The sequence below is a fragment of the Canis lupus genome, chromosome 1 (assembly GCF_048164855.1).
Source record: "Canis lupus baileyi chromosome 1, mCanLup2.hap1, whole genome shotgun sequence".
NCBI classification, from domain to species: domain Eukaryota; kingdom Metazoa; phylum Chordata; class Mammalia; order Carnivora; family Canidae; genus Canis; species Canis lupus.
The window spans coordinates 91,197,452-91,209,426 of record NC_132838.1 but is presented as its reverse complement, the minus strand read 5'-3'; the positions used below and the strand labels follow the sequence as shown (position 1 = coordinate 91,209,426).

The 11,975-nt window shown below is 40.1% G+C and overlaps 1 long non-coding RNA gene across 1 annotated transcript; it reads left to right on the top strand.

Annotated features, from left to right (window-relative positions):
- Nucleotides 1-6,061: 6,061 nt before the first annotated feature.
- Nucleotides 6,062-11,658, top strand: LOC140640327 (uncharacterized). Its single transcript, XR_012037003.1, has 3 exons — nt 6,062-7,001; nt 7,821-7,926; nt 8,616-11,658. It is a non-coding gene; the product is annotated as an uncharacterized lncRNA (long non-coding RNA).
- Nucleotides 11,659-11,975: the final 317 nt, after the last annotated feature.

Here is an 11,975-nt window from a genome sequence, read left to right as displayed (position 1 = left end):
TCCCAGGAGACCCATGAAAGAAGGCTCTGCTCAACTGGCACTATACTAATTACACAGAGAAAGTTACTTGAACAAATGTACTGATTACACTGTTACACAAGTCCAAATGCAAGACAGAGACACTGTCCTACTGAAAGGAGTTTTGAAAGTCCCAAGAAAGATAAGAAAATGTGCTCTTCCTTTTCCACTCAGAATCTCCAGAAAAGGTATCACTGATACAAGAGGCCACCCAAGGGACTGCCTTAGTTATGTTCAGCAGAGGAAGTGAAAAAGGCAGAACTGGCACATTACTTCCACTTGAGAAAAGAGATAGAATGCTATTATGTCCAAGAGAAAATAAACTCTTCAGTCCTATTTAGTTTCTATCACTTCTGTCATAAAAAAGCAATTTTCAGATGGAGAAGAAGATTGACAATATATATTTTAAGAGAAAGAAAAATCCTATTACAAAGCAGATTTTGCATTCCTTCCCAAATTTCACAATATAAACATATGAACATGTATGTTTCCATGGGCATAGGTGTTCATGTGCCCATCTACAAAAACGGTCTGCCCTTATATGTGTATGGGAGTAATGGGTGAGGGAAGTCTGGAAAGACATATCCCAAGACATTAAAAGTAATCGTCACCAGATATAAGTGACTTTTTCCCTGCTTTTATATATTCCACAATTTTCTACAACATGCATTACTTTTCTAATAAGAAAACCACATATAACGAATAGATTAAAAGGAGAGGGTTATTGCCAAAGTTAGATGAGGAGAGACAGAGGAAGTGGCTACGATGAATTGGTTGAGGTTTCCTGCGCTGCACGTCAGATCCCAGGGTATTAAAGGAACATGCAGATGTGGTCATCGAACCAGTGTCAGCAATCCTAGAGGAATTACAGAAAGCAGGCATGGCTCCAGAAGACTGCAAATTTACAAATGCTGTCCAGATTTTCAAAAGAGGGAGACTGGTGAATTTCAGAGACTTGATCCCGAGGCACATGACATCAACCCTCGCATAAATTCAAGAACAGATTATTAAACAGATGGCTTCTGAGCTCTTAGCAAAGGAAGTAGTGGGCTCCCTAGAAACACACCATGCCAAACTAACCTCATTTCTTTCTTCAGTTGGGCTAAGAGATTTGCAGGAAAGAGGGGCGGTCGTTTCCACAAGGCACCTGAGAGTCTTTACTGACATCTGCTAACACTAGAGCTTTCTTCGCGGGTGGAATCTGGCAAACCAGGGACGACAAGAGCAGTCACACCCTCCAGGATGGAAGAAGCGTTTGGGAAATTGACCACATGTCTAAAATGGGTGGAAAAGGGGAGAAGCAGGTCATGGCAGCAGCTCCCTCTGCAAGAGCACTCTACTGAGACCGTCACAAGGCTAGCTCCTCATCACTCAAATGTCACTTCTTCCAGAAGGGCCTCTTGGCCACCATTTCTTACCCATCACTGGTTGCCCTGTCAATTTGTGTTTCCTTCAGGGCACTTCTCCATCTCTAAAATTATCCCTTTTATCTATTCACTTGTTTACAGTCTGTCTTTTTTCACTGGCATGTAAGTCCTATAAAAGCAAGGCTGATATCTATTGTGTTGAGAGCTGAATGCCCAAGGCCTGGCACAAAGAGTGATTCAGCAAGTTTTTTTTCAGAGAAATCTCTACTCTGTATTATCTTCCCTGGCCATATGCAAAACTGCCTTATTTCAGGGACCTGTTGTCTCCTTCCCTCATCTGAGCCCTGAGACTCTCAAAGTGGCCTCCCTGCCTTCAGCATCACTGCCTTTAACCCTTTCTTCTTCACTACCCCACTGTTTGCTCTGATGAGAAATTAAGATATTTGGCAACATTCCCAAACACCTAATCCCTCCCCCACTGTCACCAATAACAACTACCAGGTCACAAAGTAGGTAAGGAGTGGGGACACTCTAGCAAAGGACATGTTGATTATTGTGAACAAGGTATTGGGCCTCAAACAGTGGTACCATGGTCAACACACCCGGTCACATGTGGTTAGCATGTGACACAAAAGTAGAACAGGCTTTCACCATTTCAATGGCTAAATATGTCCCTCCTCCCGGGGAAGAGCCAATGCACCGGTTGCATGAGGAAAGCACCTTCCTCAATGCTTCCTTCAGAAGGTAGAATGTAGCAGAAGTGCCCTCTCCACGGGCCAACACAGCCGTGAGGGAGAGGAGATAGTAGCCTCAGCAGCTCAGAATTCTGTTTCCTACCATGCCAAGTTCTCTAGGGCTTTGGCTCAGGCCTCAGAATGGGCTCACTCCTTTAGTTTTATGATTCTTTAGGCCAGAAAGGAGGTAACCTAACACAACTGTTAAGAGGACAAACTCCGGGACCAGGCTGTCTGGTTTCCAATCACAGCTTTACTGTTCACCCACCAGCTATGTCACTTTGCAAGATACTTCCTCTCTGTACCTCAATTTCCCCAAATTTAAAATAGGGATAGGATAGCATCAACCTCACAGGCTTTCTGTAACGACTGCATAAGTTAACAAATGTATGTAGAACCATGACTACATATATTAAGCACTATCTGAAGTTTGTGCTATTCTTATAAATCTATAAACACCTAATATTTCAGTAAATCATCAGAAGGGTCCTAGGCATATATGAAGCACCTGCATTTTTATTAATAACTAAGCTCAGCATTAAATTTCAGGTCCCACATTAAAAGAATGGCAGGCAGATACCACACCAAAGGTAGAAAAGAGCAATGAATGATAAGGATCTAGATGCACATTCCATTTCTACCATATTCTACCTGTGAGACTTTAGTCATGGTGTTAGTGCTATATAGCATTCCTGTTAATAACTTAAGTTTTTATTTAAATTCCAGTTAGTTAACTTACAATGTAATTTTAGTTTCAGGTGTATAATATAGTGATTTAACACTTCTATACAACACTGGTGCTCATCTCAAGTGTTCTTCTTAGTCCCCATCACCTACTTCCTCCATCCCTCCCCCCATCATCCCTCTGGTAACAATCAGATTGTTCTCTATAGCTAAGGATCTGTTTCTTGGTTTGCCTCCCTTCTCTCCCCCTCTCTTTTTCTCCTCCTCTCTTTTTCCCCTTTACACATTTGTTTCTTAAATTCCACATATGAATGAAATACGGTATTTGTCTTTCTCTGACTTATTTCACTTAGCATAATACTCCCTAGCTCCACCCATGTTGCTGCAAATAGCAAGATTCCATTCTTTTTATTACTGAGTAATGTTTCATTATATATATACAGTACATCTTCTTTATCCATTCATCAATAGATGGGCTTTTGAGCTGTTACCATAATTTGGCTATTGTTGATGATGATGCTATAAACATTGGGCTGCATGTATTCTTTCGAACTAGTATTTTTGTATTTCTTCTTAATCATTTTTTAAATTAAGACAATAGGGCAATAGTATTTACTTGCATTTTCACATAGGATTCTTGAGACTGTGGAACATGCATGATAATTCCTTTACAAAGATAGTAGGTACTATTATTAATACATGGGGTGTTCTCACTACCACCAGAATCTATAAGATAAGCCAATCACCAACAAAAGGAAAGCACAGTTAAATGTGCAGAGGTGGAGAATGGACCACCTTCACTTGTCCTCCGGACTCTGCAACTAATGGGCTACATGACCTTGATAAATCTCTTGGGCTTTTGCTTCCTCACCCATTAAATAAAGTGGAAAATCACTAATGTCCCTTCTAATCTTCCTCTTATGGGAGAATGACATAGCAGGAGCTTTTGGGGTGTAGGTTTTGTATGTGGCAAAGCCTCATATAGAAAATATTCACATTATTGATTCAGTTAATAATCAACATGTTAGTGTATGATTACTGGTTTACATTAATAAAAACAACTAAAAATATCATATCCTCACCAAATATATAGATATCAAGTTATTACCAAGCAGGAGTAATTTAATTTGAAGCATTCTCTCCTAGTGAGAAGTGTGTTTTTGATGGATTTTACAAGTTCATTTGTCAAACAGAATAATGGAGAGTGTAATTTATATAATGCATTTATTCATGAAACTACTGCTTATGTGCAATTCATTCATTCTTCAAGTATTTTTGAGCACCTGCATTTTTCTAGGTACTAGGAAAAAGCAACAAACAAGACTAGAAAGGTCCGGGTCTCAACACACTGACCTTCTAATAGAATACAAATCAACAGCAAGATGATTACAACAAAAGTACAAGGAACCTGATAAATGGAAAGGTGTTCTATAAGGTACTTTCTAGCAGAAGTTTCATCTAAGAGAAGGTGTTTAGGAAAGATGTCTTTAAAAGGGTAACATTAAGCTAAAAATCTATAAGATGAGAATCATCTACCTCGTAAAGACGTGGGAATAAGTGGTGTCAGGCAGAAAAAATATAACAAGGGCTGAAAGTCTAGGATAGGGAAGAGCTTCAAATATCTGAGCAAGTGAAGGAAGAGCCAGGTGACCGAAGCAATATGACTGTGGGGGAAAGAAGTAACAGCTGCAATGGGGAGACCAGCTTCCATAGTTCAGAAGCTTGTGGTCATAGAACAAAGTTTATAGCAAAGAATTTAGGGACTCAGAGACATGCTATCAACCAACCTCTCATAGGGTAGATTCACAGACTATGGCAATTCATCTAGTGTTCCTAATAACCACTTATGGGGCTCTTTTTATGGTTCTGCAATCTACTAACAAGCTCCATTCACTTTCTGGATAGATATGTAGTGTCTTAGATTATTTCAAAATATACCACTTATACAAAAAGTCAGGTCTAATTTGAGTGAAAGCTTTTGGCTCTGAAAGATGTTCAACCCATCACTGGATGGTTTTATGGCTAAATAATCCCAGAGGGTTCAAACGTCTTCCAGGGATCATCAGGAATAGATACAAAACCAAGGAATGAAAGTCAAAGAAAGGTAGTTTTTATTTCAAAGTAAAGAAAGACTTTCTAAAAGATAAGAATTTTAGCAGATCATAATAAACCAGGGGTCAACATACTTTTTCTGTAAAAGTCCTGATAGTATGCATTTCAGTTTTTGTAGGCCTTATAATCTCCACTATAACTACTGAACAATGCCACTGCAGCACAGAATCAGCCAAAGATGACACATAAATAAATAAGCATGGCTGTATTCCAATAAACTTTATTTACAACATCAGGCTGTGGACTGGATTTGGCCTGCAAGCCATAGTTCACTGACCCCTGAAACAGGCCAGAGAAAGAAAAATGGCAGCTCCTAGATGTCATTTGGCCCCCTCCCGACATGTTTTATTTGGCCCAAACTGTGTTTTAAAATAGAAAACGTTTAAAAGTTAGAGGATTTTATTAAAAATCCAGATTCCTAGCTTTTCTTGAGAAAGTGGAAGATTAGTAACACAGGGCCCACATTCCTACATGTCAACAAGTGTCAACAACTATCTGGAGTTGAGTAGTGGCGACCTACTTTGGAGGGCGCATGAGCTCTCCAGGTCACCACAGACCCCAGCACAGGCCTATCGCTTTCCTGCCATTAGGGCTTACTGCTAAGTTGCCACTTAGCATCATGCTCACCCATTTTTTTCCCTTATATTAGAGAATTGTTTCTCAGAACCTGCATCTATATCAAATGAAGGAAAATAAAAGACAGATTGAAAAAGTCACATTTCAAGAAAAATAAGTGAAAGCATATGGATTTAATATGTATATAAAGGATACTGTGTTAAAAGAATCATTGTTTCTATTTTTCAATTTGGACTTTTTCACTTTTGACTTTAAAATATTTATGCATTTACATAATTCTGTTATATCCTTATGCCATAATTCAGGAACAATAAAAATAGTTTGAATCTATCTATGCATTTGATTTTACTTTTTTATTCATCCATTACCAGTCCAACTCCTATAGGTAGTTGAGGTTGTATTCCTAGAACAGACCAAGATATAAGTAATGAGTGCCCCACCCCTGGGAGACTGGAAGCTGGTGAATGACTCAGTTGGATATGCTTGTACTGGGGATCCTATTTGGGATTGGAAGCTGTGTTTGTGATCATTTCTAATGCCTGTGATTCTAGAATCCTGGAAACTCTGAAATTCCAACTATGGCAAGGCAGCTCAGTTGGTAGTACAGTCATTCTCAGCATCTGACCAAATAATCGACTGGCCTAACAGGAATCCATTCATTTCATAGGCACAGACACAGGTGCCAGCTTCATGAACAGAACTCAAAGCGAAAAGAGATTTAGGCAATCAGTTTCAGGAAGGAAGAAAGCCAAAACCATCATCTGAGGTGTAGAGCAGATGAGAGCTGCAGAGCAAGCTAACAAATTACCTTGTTTCTGCACGCAGCTAGTTCTCCTCTCTTTCTCTTCTAACAACAATCCGGTAAATACATGCTTCCATCCCCATCTGACTTCCAGCTTCTGAAATGAGTTTGCATCCATTCATTTGCTTAGGGCACATATACAGACACTCTCCAGCTTAAAGAACATCCAAGTAAGTGAAAAATTACTGATGCCAACTAAGAAGATTTATACCCAGACAGAAGGCTTAGAACTGCGTAAAGACATAATTTTCATTGAAACAACAACTGGAAACAAATACGCAGCCAGGAACATTGTTGGAGACTAAAACATTAGGGGAGCTTGACATTGCTCTTCCCTTTCCTATAACTTTCTGTGACTTTTAGAGTAATAAGCAAATAAAAGCATAAGACCTCCCATAAAAGAAATCATGGACATCAAAAGACCTCATAAAGGAAAAACGCTTGTAAACAAGTAAGGAATGAAATCTATTGTGAATCTCAAATAACTGTGATGCCTTCTGATCCCTGGAAGAAGACTAACTGAATAAGCTTTTTCTGTCAGTTAGAAATATGAAGGCAGTAGCTGTAGCCGTGAAGAACCTGTGATAAGCAAGCTTTGGGTTTGCCCATCATAGAAGTATGAGCTCCAGCATACGCTGAAGGTGTTCCTATTCACCTTCTGCTCATCTAAGGATGCCACTTAAGATCACTAAATTGCATGTAACTCAGGTGAGCATTCTCCAGCTGACTTTTTGTTTAAGATTTTATTTATTTACTCATGAGAGACACACACAGAGAGAGAAGCAGAGACACAGGCAGAGGGAGAAGCAGGCTCCCTGTGGGACCTGAGCCAAAGGCAAACACTCAACCTCTGAGCCACCCAGGAGCCCCTCCAGTTGACTTTTATAGGACTACGAAAGCCTCATCCTTTGCCCTCCCCTGTCACAGCGTAAGTCTTAAGCTTGCCCTCTTAGTACTCAAAATTGCATGGATGGCCTAGTCCACCACAACACAAATCATCTACCTTGCATGTTTTGCTTCAGAACAGTATTCATTAAATCTTTATGACCTAGAACTGCAGAAGTTTCACAACATTAATGGAAATAAAAATTACCTAAATCAACCTACTCAATTAGCAGGTAAGATGGGTTAAGGGACTTGGGTTGAGGTCACATGCATGTTAGCACCCAAGTCAGGAAGGTGACCTGTGTCCCTATACACAGAGAAGGAGTTCAGATCCATCATAACTATTTTATAATGACAATGATAATCACAAACCACCACAACTAGAATACAGCATCTGTTTTTACGAACCATGGAAACTTTTTGTTATTTGGTTTTCTCATAAACTTTAGAGAAAATACTAATAACAGCTTTATTGAGATTTTTAGTACATGATTATTTTTCACGCGATACATCAATGGCATGGGGCATTGTTAAGTTCTTTGGCATGTGCCAAATAGTTTAGACATGGCTTGCAATAAAGACAGAATCCTTGGAGAGGGCCTTGGCATGTGCCAAATGACCGTTTTGCTCCATGCCCCACAGGATACGCATTGCCCACCGTGAGTAACACAAATGGTACATTCACTACGTTGTAACAACTGTGCCTACGGGGTGACCTTGGCCGGGGAGTGAGGACGGAGAATCTAAAGTAAGTGGTCATGCACACCTGGAAATTCATTTCTCACGCATGGCTTTTCACTTGGAAACCCATCAGTCGCCAGTCCTTAGTGAATTTCTTGAGGTGCCACTGCCATGATTTCCCTAAATAAACCGTGGTATCGACCACAGAAACCTCAATTCTTCCCCCACGAGCTCCGTGGGCCCCGCGCTCCTCAACCCCACAGGCCCACACGCCTCCTTGCTATTCACCACATTTTACACATGTATTTTATTTCATGCTTTTATTAATCCAAGTCGTCCCCGCCCCCATTTCAGCAGTAACAAAAGAAGCTGTAGCAAATCAATGAGCTCAGAGCTGAGAAGCAGGGGCCCGCGCTGCGTACCCTTTCGACCCACATGGCACAGGCTTGCCGAGCGGAACCTGAGGTCTGAAAACACTTTCTAGACCAGCCTCAGAGTAGAAGGGAGAGCTGGCTTGTCTCACAAGTCAACGCTTAGAAGGAAAACACTGGTGCTGTTTATGTTGGGGAAGGAAGGGTGACAGACAGGAATCCTTGACTGAGGATTACTGGGAGAGAGAAAGCCGAGTAGACATTCTCTTTTTACTTTGAAATTACAGAATTAAGAGAGGGCACAGAGGCAGGGCGGGGGGCAGGGGCAGGGGCGGGGTGTCTAGAAGGGAACAGACGTGCATACTTTCGTATATTTGTCCTGTAGGCTCAGTTACGCACACCTCACCATGGCTAAACTGAAAGGCCTGTGCTCAGCGGACAGATTGGCAGTTGAGTTTGTACAGTGAGGCCGAAACCACGAGGGCCAGGCCTGCTCTGAAAGGTGGCTGTCAACGTGCATGTCCCATTCAGCTCTCCTGCCAGCAACACTCTGAGCAGCTTGCCGGGGATACCGTGCCAGTATGGGACAACATGGTGTTCTGGATGTCTCTCAGTGGAGGATGGTTGAAATAATAAACCAAGTAAGCAAAAGATGAGAAAGGAAAAGAAGATTCAGGAATCCTTAAGTCAGTTGCAGAGTAGTAACTCAGATTTCCCTGATGGGACAAGCATCTTGCCAGGCCTGCAGCTTTCATACACCAGAATTTCTATCCCAACAAGACTGCAACAGGTGACAGGCCAGGCCACAAAATCTTGAGCTACAGCTGTCCTCCTATCTCCCAACAACCCCTGCACTCTACCCAAGAGGTGGGGTTTCCACTTTCATAAAACAAGACTGGTAGGGTTTCTAGCCTTTATTTTTGGATGCTCTTGCTCATAATGAGTTGAAGGAAACTGACCTTGGGATGGTAATCTTGTGCCATACGGGGTACAGCAGCAGCCCACCAACCCAAAGGGACACTGTGGACGATACAGTGGGCCAATGTTGAGAGCCTTCCAGCTCTCTATCAAGATCCCCAGGCTTCTCAACATGACTCAGTGAGGGGAAGACTCCAAATAGTAAGCCAATTTAAGTATCCCACAGTACAGCAGTGAAGGGACACAAAATAAAGATGAAGCTGATTTCTAGAAAATACAGAGATGCCACACTGCCACACTGAAGCTTTGACATTTTGTGGACTGAGATTCATACTCACGCATCTCTCTCTCCCTCCTACTCCCTCCCTGCCCCATCTCCCTCACACAACACCTGCTCTCAACACACTTTTACCTGCTTGATTCATGCTTCATCTCTAGTAGTGCCCTGTGATTGCTGGATGGGAGCTTGCATCCTATTGTGACTTGTTGCCTTTCTGCTTCCATGCTATCTGTGGCTATTTTAAAAGCCCTCTTACTTATTTCCTGTTTCCTCATAAGACAGGATTATCATTCCACATGGGGCACATAAAACATATGAGATTATATTATATAGCCCACCTCTGGCTGCAATGAGGAGTGGAAGCTCAGCCCCCACCTCACAGGATGCAGGATATAGCTGCTGCTTTCATACATCAGCATAAATGTCAGGATGATTCTTCTGATTGACTTGAAGTGGCAGCGACTCTTCACACAAACACAGCCTAACACCTGTCTTCTCAATCATTTGTGATTGTGTGTCATTTTTGAAAGACTTATTTCTAGTCCAATCTTCAAATATTGTTTTTCTTTCCTTACCTTATGCAATTTTAATCAGCCAATCTAGAAACATTTACCAGGTTCACAGTTCACAATCAAAGAGCCCTAAGTTCAAACTCCAGCTACTTGCCATGCCAGCTTGGAGAAGATCGTTTCCTCCCCTGAACACCTGCTTCTTTTTATTATAAAATGAGAATTATAATACTTCCTCCAATAAATATTTTTATAAGTATCAAAAATAAATGTTGTAAGATACCAACGATAGTCTTCAACACATGGGAGGTATTTAATCAATAGGAATTATTATTATCTTATAATATTTACAAGTTTTACAACTTTATATTCCCAAATTCTTATAAATTATGTATATATACAAAATACATATTTTATATATTACAAATTTTATGATTTATAATAATTATTATTTTCAAGTGCTAGGGAAAATTTAAAGATTAAGAAAAGCCTTATCTCCTTCTTTTCAGAGGAGAGAAGTCCTATACCTTTGAAAAAAACAATACTTTTTTAAAGATTTTTATTTATTCATGAGAGACACACAGAGAGGCAGAGACATAGGCAGAGGGAGAAGCAGGCACCCCACAGGGAGCCCTGATGCAGGACTCGCTCCCAGGACCTCAGGATCACACCCTGAGCCAAATGCAGATGCTCAACCACTAAGCCACCCAGACATTCCGAAAAAAACAACACTTGATATTAAACATCACAGACTTCAGAATTTAAAAGGCAAAAGTGAGCCCTTTGTTTAGGGAGTGAAGAGACCATGACTAGAATGCTTACAAATTGGCTCTCAATCATGCAGTAAACAAGAATAGGCATTTCTCTGTAGGATGTATTTCCTATAATGAAGAAATCAAAGATGTGTACAACTTGAGGTGTGAGTTAAGAGTGTCTACTAGCCAGACACCTGTTCACACTGTAGCACTGTGGGACACTACAGGAGTGCAAACCGTCTTTCCCTCTGCCATATAAAAATATCAACCAGTCATACCCGTCCCTCTCAGAACGTAATTCCTTTCTCCTTGAGTGGGGGCCAGACTTGGTGACTCACTTCTAACAACAGAGTATGGAAAGGGAAAAGATTCATCTTTAGAGGGAGGAAAGATGGCAGGCAGCATCTCAACTCAGTGATCAAGGCCATCGTGACCAGTGGTAGGTCATGTTGACATCAAGTACCCTAAATATGATGTAATGAGGACAGCAAGGTATTTACCTCAGTGCTATTCTTCCAGAAAATCTATAACCTCAGGCTCTTCATGAAAAAAACAAGAGACAAACCCAACTGAAATGCATTCTACAAATACCTGGTAAATACTCTTCAAAAGTCTCCAAGTCAGGAAAGACAAGGAAAGACTAAGATATGGTCTCAGGTTGGAGAACACTAAGAAGGCATGATGACCAAATGCAGTGTGGTATTCTGGATTAGATTCTAGAATGGAAAAAAGATTATAGTGGAAAATCAGTAAGAGCTGAATACAGTGTGTGATTTGGAGAATGGCACTTGACTAAGGTTAATTTCACATACAAGATGCCAACTTTTAAAGAAACTGAATATAGGGACATTAGAACTCTGTACTATCTTTGTAACTCTTCTGTAAATCTAAACATTATTTCAAAATAAAAAGATTTTAAAATCAAGTAATAAATTAGTAATTATTGAACAGAAGAATGGCATGCATTTTTATGAAATGAAGCACTGTCTAGTTTGTTGCAGAATACTACAAATAAATTAGTAATTTCCACCACCAAGTCTTTTTTTAAATAGATAATTATATAAATACATGTGACACATATATATACAATTTTATGTTATTATTTTTGTAATATATATTATACATTATACTATACTTTTATATAACACATACTTTTATACATAATTAAACATGTGTGTATAATATAATACATACTTTGTATACATAATTAAATGTGTGAATATATATATATATATACATACACACATACACATTCATATATAAGCAGAGGACTCCAACTTATT